The following is a 9,888-nucleotide window of genomic DNA, read 5'->3' as shown; positions in this document are numbered from 1 at the left end:
GTCATTGAACCTCTGTAGACTTTGGAAGAGGGAATCATTAGCTGAAACACTCAGGAACCAGGGGGTCCCAGAGAGGTATGTAATAAATTTCATTCAGATGTTGGGATTGTTTTTTTCTTCTCTTACCTCTTCGTTTTTTCTTTTCTTTCTTTTCAATCACATTCAAAGAGAGAACAAGTTGTTTTCACCTTATCCAGCAAGGTGAGAAGAGCATCACTTTCTTTATTCTTGGGTGAGTCTGCACCAAAGAGTCAAGAGGGCTAACGGCATCTGGATAATTCAGGATGGCATATGAATTGTCAGAGAGCATTTTGTGCACGTGGAAGTTATCTGGATAGGTAAATGGTGTTACAAATACTTCAGCAAAATCCAATTAGAGGTCCCCAAATCCATTCTAGTTTATAGTTTCCACACTATTTACCTGAGGGGTAGGCAGCCCATCTGTTTCAAAATCCTTCTAAGAAACTCTGGCCTACCAACAATCAATAAATGAATGCTCACATTGCTCTGTAAGAGATGGAAAAGCAGAGAAGTACTATAAGTACTTATATTTTATCTCATGGCATCTGAGCTGTCTATACGGCCTGGCAGCTTTGTCGTGCTCTGTGGCTAACAATCTACTCATTAGATAATACGGAAAACTCCTCTCCAGCAACCCAGGCACTTCTGGGGTTAACCCTTGCTGTGGGGTTAAGGATGAGGAAAAAAAGATCTTCCTAAGCTGCAGCTGCAATTGACATCCCTTCACCCCACACCTGAGCTCCTGCCCTCTGGAAGAGAAACCTGAGTAAAGACAGCTGTGGCAGCAGAGCAGGATTCTCCTCCGCAGTGGCTGCTTCTGACATCAGAGCTGTGGATATTGAGCTAGAGAGCAGTGCGGAGCGAGAGGACCAGGAAGTAAATGCCACTGGGTAATGGGAAGCTCAGGGAAGAAAGGACCTGATTTTTCTCCTCCTTCAAAAAGGTGTACTTTGCAAGGTTCATCTTTTCATCTGGACTGGTGAGTTTCAAGTTTTTTTAGTCCTTAGACTCCCAAGCTGAACAAAAGAGTCTCACCTGCTTAGTAGATTAAATAAATAAGCAAGAAAAAAAAAAACACTTTTGAAGTGTTTTTGCAGAAACCCTATGATTATTTGTAGCTTCCTTTAAACATATTTATTTTGGTGCTTTTAAATTTTGATTGAAATCTGCAGTGGAAAATATGTTTCAAAGGTGGGGAGGAACACCCAACACTCTTCTGAGCCTTGCGTTTTGACCAAGCCCACAGGACAATTGGAATAATCTTCACAGACCCACCAGAGATCTCCGATTCCACTTGGAGAACCACTGCTTTGAAAGCAACATCTTGATTTCAGAACCCTTCTTTTGATCTGGAATTATCTGTTATTGATCACAGAGTTGATACTGGTGATTCCTGGGACAGGGCCTGTGTGGTGAGAGGTGAGTCCTACTATGGGAAGAAGAAATCTCTCTTAGCGGGTGTTTTGGTACTGTACTGTATCTATGCTTATGTAATATCTATGGGCTCAATTTCTTCTCTTCTTCTCTTCTTCCTCTTTCTCTTTCCTCGCTCCTTTTCTTTATCCTCATTTCCCTCTATTTGTTATTTATTTCTTCTACGGTAAATTTCCCTTTGCCCTGGGTACTTAGATAATTTTTGCTTTGTGCATTCTGCTAATTGGAGTTTCAAAATCACCGTTTTTTATTTGGGTGGAGAAGTTTCCTAAATATTTAAGCACCTAAATTACCATAAAGGAGGCTGGCAACTGCCCATGCCTTGTAGACAGGCAGCTGAGATGGTACCAGAGAAGAGAAAGCTGCAGGTCTGTACCCTTCACTCTACCGGAACGCCAAGCGCTGTTGAGATATGCGTAGGAAAGGAGAACCTTCATAGACGGAGCGGCCATGTTGCAATGAGCTGACAACACAGACAATATGAAAGGCAAGTCCAGAGCGTAATGGAACCTTACCCTGGAAGCATGAATCTACAAATCTTCCAGTCGAGCCGAGCCCTGAGAATGAGAGTTCCTTCGGTATAAGGGAAAAGACTGACTTACATTGAAAGAAGGGAGTGTGTCTGCGACTCTTTGCTCTAAGCTACAGGGATCTCATTAAGGATCCGGGCACGAGCACTGATGGCTTCGTTTTGGGCACAGCCCTCCGCAGATGGCCCCATGCAAAGGTAATTACCAGGAATGGCGGGCCCATTATAGCCTTTTGATTTGGTCCCTCAAACATCCTGTCAGACAGATGTAGAAAGGAGACCGAGCCTTACCTCAAAAGAAATAAATTGTAGGTTCAAGTATTTAGTTTCAGTCTCTGTCAGGTTAAGGCTTTGAAAAGCAGACCTGTGTGTTTAGGAAACCACATGCCAGATTCTATTGCTTTGGAGCTCTGTGAATTAAAAGATATAAGGAATCTTATAATCCAGATTGAGACGATTATTTTTAACTGGCTGTTTTTACTGTCGAGTGCCATAACTCCCATTTTGTGTAATTGGACTGTGGGTTGGAATGATATCTGGGAAAAGGGTTGTTTCTGGTTCGTTACGACAGTCTGAAGGAACCTCAAAAGTTAAAATAGAAAACTTGCCACCTCTTTGTTACAACATGAATGTTTCTCTCTTCGAAGCACTTCTGCAAATAGGTAAGCATCCCAGCAAAGACGCTGTCACAGTCTGGCACAGGGAAACCAAGGAGCCGGGCGCTCAGAGGAGGTAAGGCACCAGGTCCAGGGCACTAGCCAAAAAGAGGGAGTTCTTATGGAGAAGTTCTTATAGAAGAGAAATAGAAAATAGGAACCAGAAAGAACAGATATGGGGGTCGGGGAAAGGGGACAGGGTGTCACCTTTGATGGAGATAAGGAAGAATACAATTCAGCGGGGAAATTTTACACAAAGAAATAGATTGTTAGTTGAGAGTTCAGTTAGGTAGGGAAGATTCATTCAGTTTTTGGGGAGGAAATTGAAAAGAACCATGACGCTGGAGTGTATCTAATTTAGATACCTGTGTAGCTGGGTATGGGAGTCAAGGTAGCCAACAGAGCCCTTACAGGTCTGCATTTTGCTCATAGAGCAAAATTTTTTAGCAAAAATATTGAGGAAAAAGAAGGATGGAGGTGTTGCAGAGGGCAGAGAGTCCCCCAAGCCTCTCTGACGGCCCCGACAAAGCAGGATCCAGCTGTAAATCGCCTGTTAGACAGCCACCAGTTTCGTTTCTGTTTCCCAAACCTGTGCTTACAGAGTCTTCCTTTATGTTCAGGTTTTTTTTTTAAGTCATCTTGGAGCAAAAGTACTAAATTCAAAATCTAGTCATTGACCTTCTCAGGGCTGCCGTCTTCCTGTTTGAATCTTGTTTAAAAGATGAAAGGATGAGAAGTGCACTCTATTCACTCGTTTAAAAATAGTTGTCGCAAAAAGGATCCCAGGGTTATATATTTCACTCTTCCCTTGGTTTGTTTTCCTTGTAAGTGCCATTAGGCTTCATTTAAAACAAACAATAATCAGATTTTTAGAAAGGAGGAAAGTGGTTATTTAAAATTGCTTCCTTATGTCCTATAGTTGCACCCCTGACATTTGCTTTCAGGAAAGTGTATGTAAGGATGACAGACTGGATATGTGCTTTTAGTCAGCTCTGCTGTGAGATAAATTAGGAGGGCATGCCCATCCTTGGCATTACTATAATGTACAGATACAGAGAAAAATTCTCTGGACCCCAGTGAAGGCCTTCACTGCTTGGAGCCTAGCCTCGGCACGGTCACAGGAGCAGCAGGTCCTGGGGCGCAAAGCTCAGGAGCAAGAGGTGGAGACCAGTTTCTTGTCTTGCATCCCCCTCTAACTGCCGGTGAGGTTTGATCTAGTCATTGACCTTCTCAGGCCTGCCGTTTTCCTGTGCAGCAAATGGGTAAACAAACACTGTCCTCCCCTACTCTCAAGGACAAGAGCCGTCTTGTGGATAGGATGACAGCTGAAAGTATCTGCCTTAGCCGGCAGAGAGGAACAGTCAGAGATAGAAAACACATTGTGATCGCTGACGCCCTCACTTTACTGCTTAATTTCTAAAATTCTTATCTGCCTCTTCCCTGGGCTCCTGGATGGGCTGAATACTCCCTCCTTCCTTCCCTTCCTTCCTTCCTTCCTTCCGTCCTTCCTTCCTTCCCTTCCTTCCCTTCCTTCCCTTCCTTCCCTTCCTTCCTTCCTTCCTTCCGTCCTTCCTTCCTTCCTTCCCTTCCTTCCTTCCTTCCTTCCTTCCCGTCCTTCCTTCCGTCCTTCCTTCCTTCCCTTCCTTCCTTCCTTCCCTTCCTTCTCTTCCTTCCTTCCCTTCCTTCCCTTCCTTCCCTCCTTCCTTCCGTCCTTCCTTCCTTCCCTTTCCTTCCCTTCCTTCCCTTCCTTCCCTCCTTCCTTCCTTCCTTCCTTCCTTTCCTTCCTTCCTTCCCTCCTTCCCTCCTTCCATCCTTCCTTCCTTCCTTCCTTCCTTCTTTCCCTTCCTTCCTTCTTTCCCTTCCTTCCTTCCTTCCTTCCTTCCTTCCCTTCCTTCCTTCCTTCCCTCCTTCCATCCTTCCTTCCTTCCCTTCCTTCCTTCTTTCCCTTCCTTCCTTCCTTCCTTCCCTTCCTTCCCTCCTTTCCTTCCTTCCTTCCTTCCTTCCTTCCCTTCCTTCCTTCCGTCCTTCCTTCCCTTCCTTCCTTCCCTTCCTTCTCTTCCTTCCCTTCCTTCTCTTCCTTCCTTCCCTTCCTTCCTTCCGTCCTTCCTTCCTTCCCTTCCTTCCTTCCTTCTTTCCCTTCCTTCCTTCCCTTCCTTCCTTCCCTTCCTTCTCTTCCTTCCTTCCCTTCCTTCCTTCCGTCCTTCCTTCCTTCCCTTCCTTCCTTCCTTCCCTTCCTTCCTTCCTTCCTTCCCTTCCTTCCTTCCGTCCTTCCTTCCTTCCCTTCCTTCCTTCCTTCCATCCTTCCTTCCCTTCCTTCCCTTCCTTCCTTCCCTTCCTTCCTTCCCTTCCTTCCTTCCTTCCATCCTTCCTTCCTTCCTTCCCTCCTTCCTTCCTTCTTTCCTTCCCTTCCTTCCTTCCCTCCTTTCCTTCCTTCCTTCCTTCCTTCCCTTCCTTCCTTCCTTCCCTTCCTTCCTTCCCTCCTTCCTTCCTTCCTTTCCTTCCTTCCTTCCTTCCTTCCCTTCCTTCCTTCCTTCCTTTCCTTCCTTCCTTCCTTCTTTTACTTCCTTCCCTTTCTTCCTTCCTTCCCTTTCTTACTTCCTTCCTTTCCTTCCTTCTTTTTCTCTTTCTTTCTTTCTTTCTTTCTTTCTTTCTTTCTTTCTTTCTTTCTTTCTTTCTTTCTTTCTTTCTTTCTTTCTTTCTTTCTTTCTTTCTTTCTTTCTTTTCTTTCTTTTCTTTCTCTTTCTTCTCTCTCTCCCTCCCTCCCTCTCTCCCTCCTTTCTCTCCCTGTCTCTTCCTTTCCTTCCTTTCTTTTCTCTTTCTCTTTCTTTCTTTCTTTTTTATTATAAAGATTATATAATAAAGTGTATGTTGAGTATTGAACACAAAATTTTTGGCCCAAGCTGAGCACTCAAAAATTTGTATCTGTTTTTTTTTATTATTATTTTGGTATGGTTAATATACACTCACTTGAACAACACTATGGTCACTAGACTCCCCCCATTATCAAGTCCCCCCTACATATTCCATTACAGTCACTGTCCATCAGCATAGTAAGATGCCATAGAATCACTACTTGTCTTCTTTGTATATACTGCCTTCCCTGTGTCCCCCCCACCACACTATGTGTGCTAATCGTAATGCCCCTTTTTCCCACTTATCCCTCCCTTCCCACCCATCCTCCCCAGTCCTTTCCCTTTGGTAACTGTTAGTCCCTTCTTGGGTTCTGTGAGTCTGCTGATGTTTTGTTCCTTCAGTTTTTTCTTGGTTCTTATACTCCACAGATGAGTGAAATCATTGATACTTGTATTTCTCCACCTGACCTATTTCACTGAGCATAATACCCTCTAGCTCCATCCATGTTGTTGCAAATGGTAGGATTTGTTTCTTTCTGATGGCTGAATAATATTCCATTGTGTATATGTACCACCTCTTCTTTATCCATTCATCTACTGATGGACACTTAGGTTGCTTCCATTTCTTGGCTATTGTAAATAGTGCTGCAATAAACATAGGGGTGCATCTGTCTTTTTCAAACTGGGATGCTCATTCTTAGGGTAAATTCCTAGGAGAGAAATTCCTGGGTCAAATGGTATTTCTATTTTGAGTTTTTTGAGGAAACTCCATACTGCTTTCCACAATAGTTGAACTAGTTTACGTTCCCACCAGCAGTGTAGGAGGGTTCCCCTTTCTCTGCTTCCTCACCAACATTTTTTGTTCCTATTATTTTCTATGTTGGCCATCCTAACTGGTGTGAGTTGATATCTCACTGTGGTTTTAATTTGCATTTCCCTGATGATTCGCGGTGTGGAGCATCTTTTCGTGTGCCTGTTGGCCATTTGAATTTCTTCTTTGGAGAAGTGTCTATTCATATCAGCTGCCTATTTTTTAATAGTGTTATTTGATTTTTGGGTGTTAAGGTGTGCATGTGAGTTCTTTATATATTTTGCGTGTTAACCTGTTTTCAGACATGACATTCACAAATATATTCTCCCATACTGTAGGATGCCTTTTTGTTCTGCTGATGGTGTCCTTTGCTGTACAGAAGCTTTTTAGCATGATGTAGTCCCATTTGTTCACTTTTTATTTTGTTTCCCTTGCCCAAGGAGATGCATTCAGGAAAAAGCTGCTCATGTTTATATTCAAGAGTTTTTTGCCTATGTTATTTTCTAAGAGTTTTACGGTTTTGTGACTTACATTCAGGTCTTTGATCCATTTCAAGTTTACTTTTGTGTATGGAGTTTAATAATAATCCAGTTTCATTCTCTTGCATATAGCTGTCAAACTACCATTTTTTGCCAAAACCAGTTTTTGAAGAGGCTGTCATTTCCCCACTGTATATCCATAGCTTCTTTATAATATATTAATTGACCATATATGCTTGACTTTATATCTGGACTCTCTATTCTGTTCCACTGGTCTATGAGTCTGTTCTTGTGCCAGCACCGAATTGTCTTGACTACTGTGGCTTTGTACTAGAGCTTGAAGTTGAAGAGTGTAATCCCGCCCCCCCCCCCACCGCTTTATTGTTCCTTCTCAGGATTGCTTTGGCTATTCAGGGTCTTTGTGGTTCCATATGAATTTTAGGACTATTTGCTCTAGTTTGTTGAAGAATGCTGTTGGTATTTGGATAGTGATTGCATTGATTCTGTAGATTGGTTTAGGTAGGATGGCCATTTTGACAATATTAATTCTTCCTATCCATGAGCACAGAATGTGTTTCCATTTATTGGTATCTTCTTTACTTTCTCTCATGACTGTCTTGTCACTTTTAGAGTATAGGTCTTTCACTTCCTTGGTTAGGTTTGTTCCTAGGTATTTTATTCTTTTTGATGCAATTCTGAATGGAATTGTTTTCCTGTTTTCTCTTTCTGCTAGTTCATCATTAGTGCATAGGACAGATTTCTGTGTATTAATTTTGTATCCTGAAACTTTGCTGAATTCAGATAATAGATCTAGTAATTTTGGAGTGGATTCTTTACAGTTTTTTATGTACAGTATCATGTCATCTGCAAAAAGGAACAGTTTAACTTCTTCCTTGCCAATCTGGATGCCTTTTATTTCTTTGTGTTGCCTGATTGCCATGTCTTGGACCTCCAGAACTATGTTGAATAGAAGTGGGTAGAGTGGTCATCCTTGTCTTGTTCCCAACTTAGAGGAAAAGCTTTCAGCTTTTCACTGTTCAATATAACGTTGGCTGTAGGTTTATTACATATGGCTTTTATTATGTTGAGATATTTCCTTTGTATACTCATTTTGTTGAGAGTTTTTATCTTGAATGGATGTTGAATTTTGTTGAATGTTTTTCCAGCATCTATGGAGATGATCATGTGATTTTTGTCCTTCTTTTTGTTGGTGTGGTGGATGATGTCGATGGATTTTCTAATGTTGTACCATGCTTGCATCACTGGAATAAATTCTACCGTATCATCTTGAATGATCATTTTGATGTATTTTTGAATTTGGTTTACTAATGTTTTGTTGAGTATTTTTGCGTCTAAGTTCGTCAGGGATATTGACATGTAATTTTCTTTTTTTTGTGGTGTCTTTGCCCGGTTTTGGTATTAGAGTGATGTTGGCCTCATAAAATGAGTTTGGTAGTATTCCTTCCTCTTTTACTTTTTGGAGAACTTTAAGGAGGATGGGTATTAGGTCTTCACTAAATATTTGATAAAATTCAGCAGTGAAACCATCTGGTCTACAGGTTTTGTTCTTAGGTAATTTTTTGATTGCCAGCTCGATTTCCTTGCTGGTAATTAATTGGTCTATTCAGATTTTCTGTTTCTTCCTGGGTCAGCCTTGGAAGGTTGTATTTTTCTAGAAAGTTGTCCATTTCTTCTAGGTTATACAGTTTGTTAGGACATAATTTTTAGTATTCTCTCAGAATTTGTATTTCTGTGGTGTCCATAATGATTTTTCCTTTCTCATTTCTGATTCTGTTTATGTGTGTAGACTCTCTGTTTTTCTAGATAAGTCTGGCTAGGGGTTTATCTATTTTGTTTATTTTCTCAAAGTAGCAGCTCCTGCTTTCATTGATTGTTTCTATTGTTTTATTCTTCTCGATTTTACTTATTGCTGCTCTACTCTTTATTATGTCCCTCATTCTACTGACTTTGGGCCTCATTTGTTCTTCTTTCTCTACTTTCGTTAATTGTGAGTTTAGACTGTTCATTTGGGATTGTTCTTCTTTCCTAAGGTAGGCCTGTATTGCAATATACTTCCCTCTTAGCACAGCCTTTGGTGTATCCCACAGGTTTTGCGTTGTTGAGTTATTGCTGTCATTTGTCTCCATATATTGCTTGATCTCTGTTTTTATTTGGGCATTGATCCATTAATTATTTGACAGCATGTTATTGAGCCTCCATATGTTTTGGGGCTTGTTTGTTTTCTTTTTGTAGTTTATTTCTAGTTTCATATCTTTGTGCTCTGAGAAGCTGGTTGGTACGATTCAAACTTTTTGAATTTACTGAGGCTCTTTTTGTGGCCTAGTATATGATCTACTCTTGAAATGTTCCATATGCACTTGAGAAGAATGTATATCCTGTTGCTTTTGGATGGAGTGTTCTGTAATGTCTGTTTGGTCCATCTGTTCTAATGCATTGTTCAGTGCCTCTGTCTCCTTACTTATTTTCTGCCTGATTGATCTGTCCTTTGGAGTGAGTGGTGTGTTGAAGTGTCCTAAAATGAATGCATTGCCTTCTATTTCCCCCTTTAATTCTGTTAGTATTTGTTTTTACATATGTAGGTGATCCTGTATTGAGTGCATAGATATTTATAGTGGTTATGTCCCCTTGTTGGACTGACCCCTTTATCATTGTGTAATGTCTGTCTTTGTCTCTTGTTATTTTCTTTGTTTTGAAGTCTATTCTGTCTGATACAAGTACTGCAAATCCTGCTTTTTTCTCCCTATTAGTTCCATGAAATATCTTTTTCCATCCCTTCACTTTTAGTCTGTATATGTCTTTGGGTTTGAAGTTAGTCTTTTGTAGGCAGCATATAGACACATCTTGTTTTTTTAACACATTCAGTGACTCTGTGTCTTTTTATTGGTGCATTCAAACCATTTATATTTAGGGTGATTGTCATTAGGTATGTATTTAATGCCATTGCAGGCTTTAGATTCATGGTTACCAAAGGTTCAAGGGTAATTTCCTTACTATCTAACAGTCTAATTTAACACAGTATGCTATTACAAACATGATCTAAAGGTTTTTTTTTCCTCCTTTTTCTTCCTCTTCCATTCTTTATATA

The 9,888-nt window shown here is 41.0% G+C and overlaps 1 protein-coding gene across 4 annotated transcripts in view; it reads left to right on the top strand.

The window, feature by feature from the left end:
- Positions 1–217: 217 nt before the first annotated feature.
- The window catches only part of ASIP (agouti signaling protein), a 48,742-nt gene continuing 39,071 nt past the window's right edge, over positions 218–9,888 (top strand). Inside the window, exons 1-2 of one of the 4 annotated variants that reach the window (XM_073236703.1) lie at positions 218–1,000; positions 1,397–1,440. The gene's annotated coding sequence lies outside the window, so the exon portion shown is untranslated. Of the gene's footprint in view, positions 1,001–1,212; positions 1,441–9,888 lie in introns of all 4 variants that reach the window. The other 3 variants (XM_073236701.1, XM_073236704.1, XM_073236702.1) reach the window with 3 other exon arrangements.

The sequence above is a fragment of the Manis javanica genome, chromosome 5 (genome assembly GCF_040802235.1).
Source record: "Manis javanica isolate MJ-LG chromosome 5, MJ_LKY, whole genome shotgun sequence".
In the NCBI taxonomy this organism is placed as follows: Eukaryota; Metazoa; Chordata; class Mammalia; order Pholidota; family Manidae; genus Manis; species Manis javanica.
This window is presented reverse-complemented; position numbering and strand designations above follow the sequence as displayed.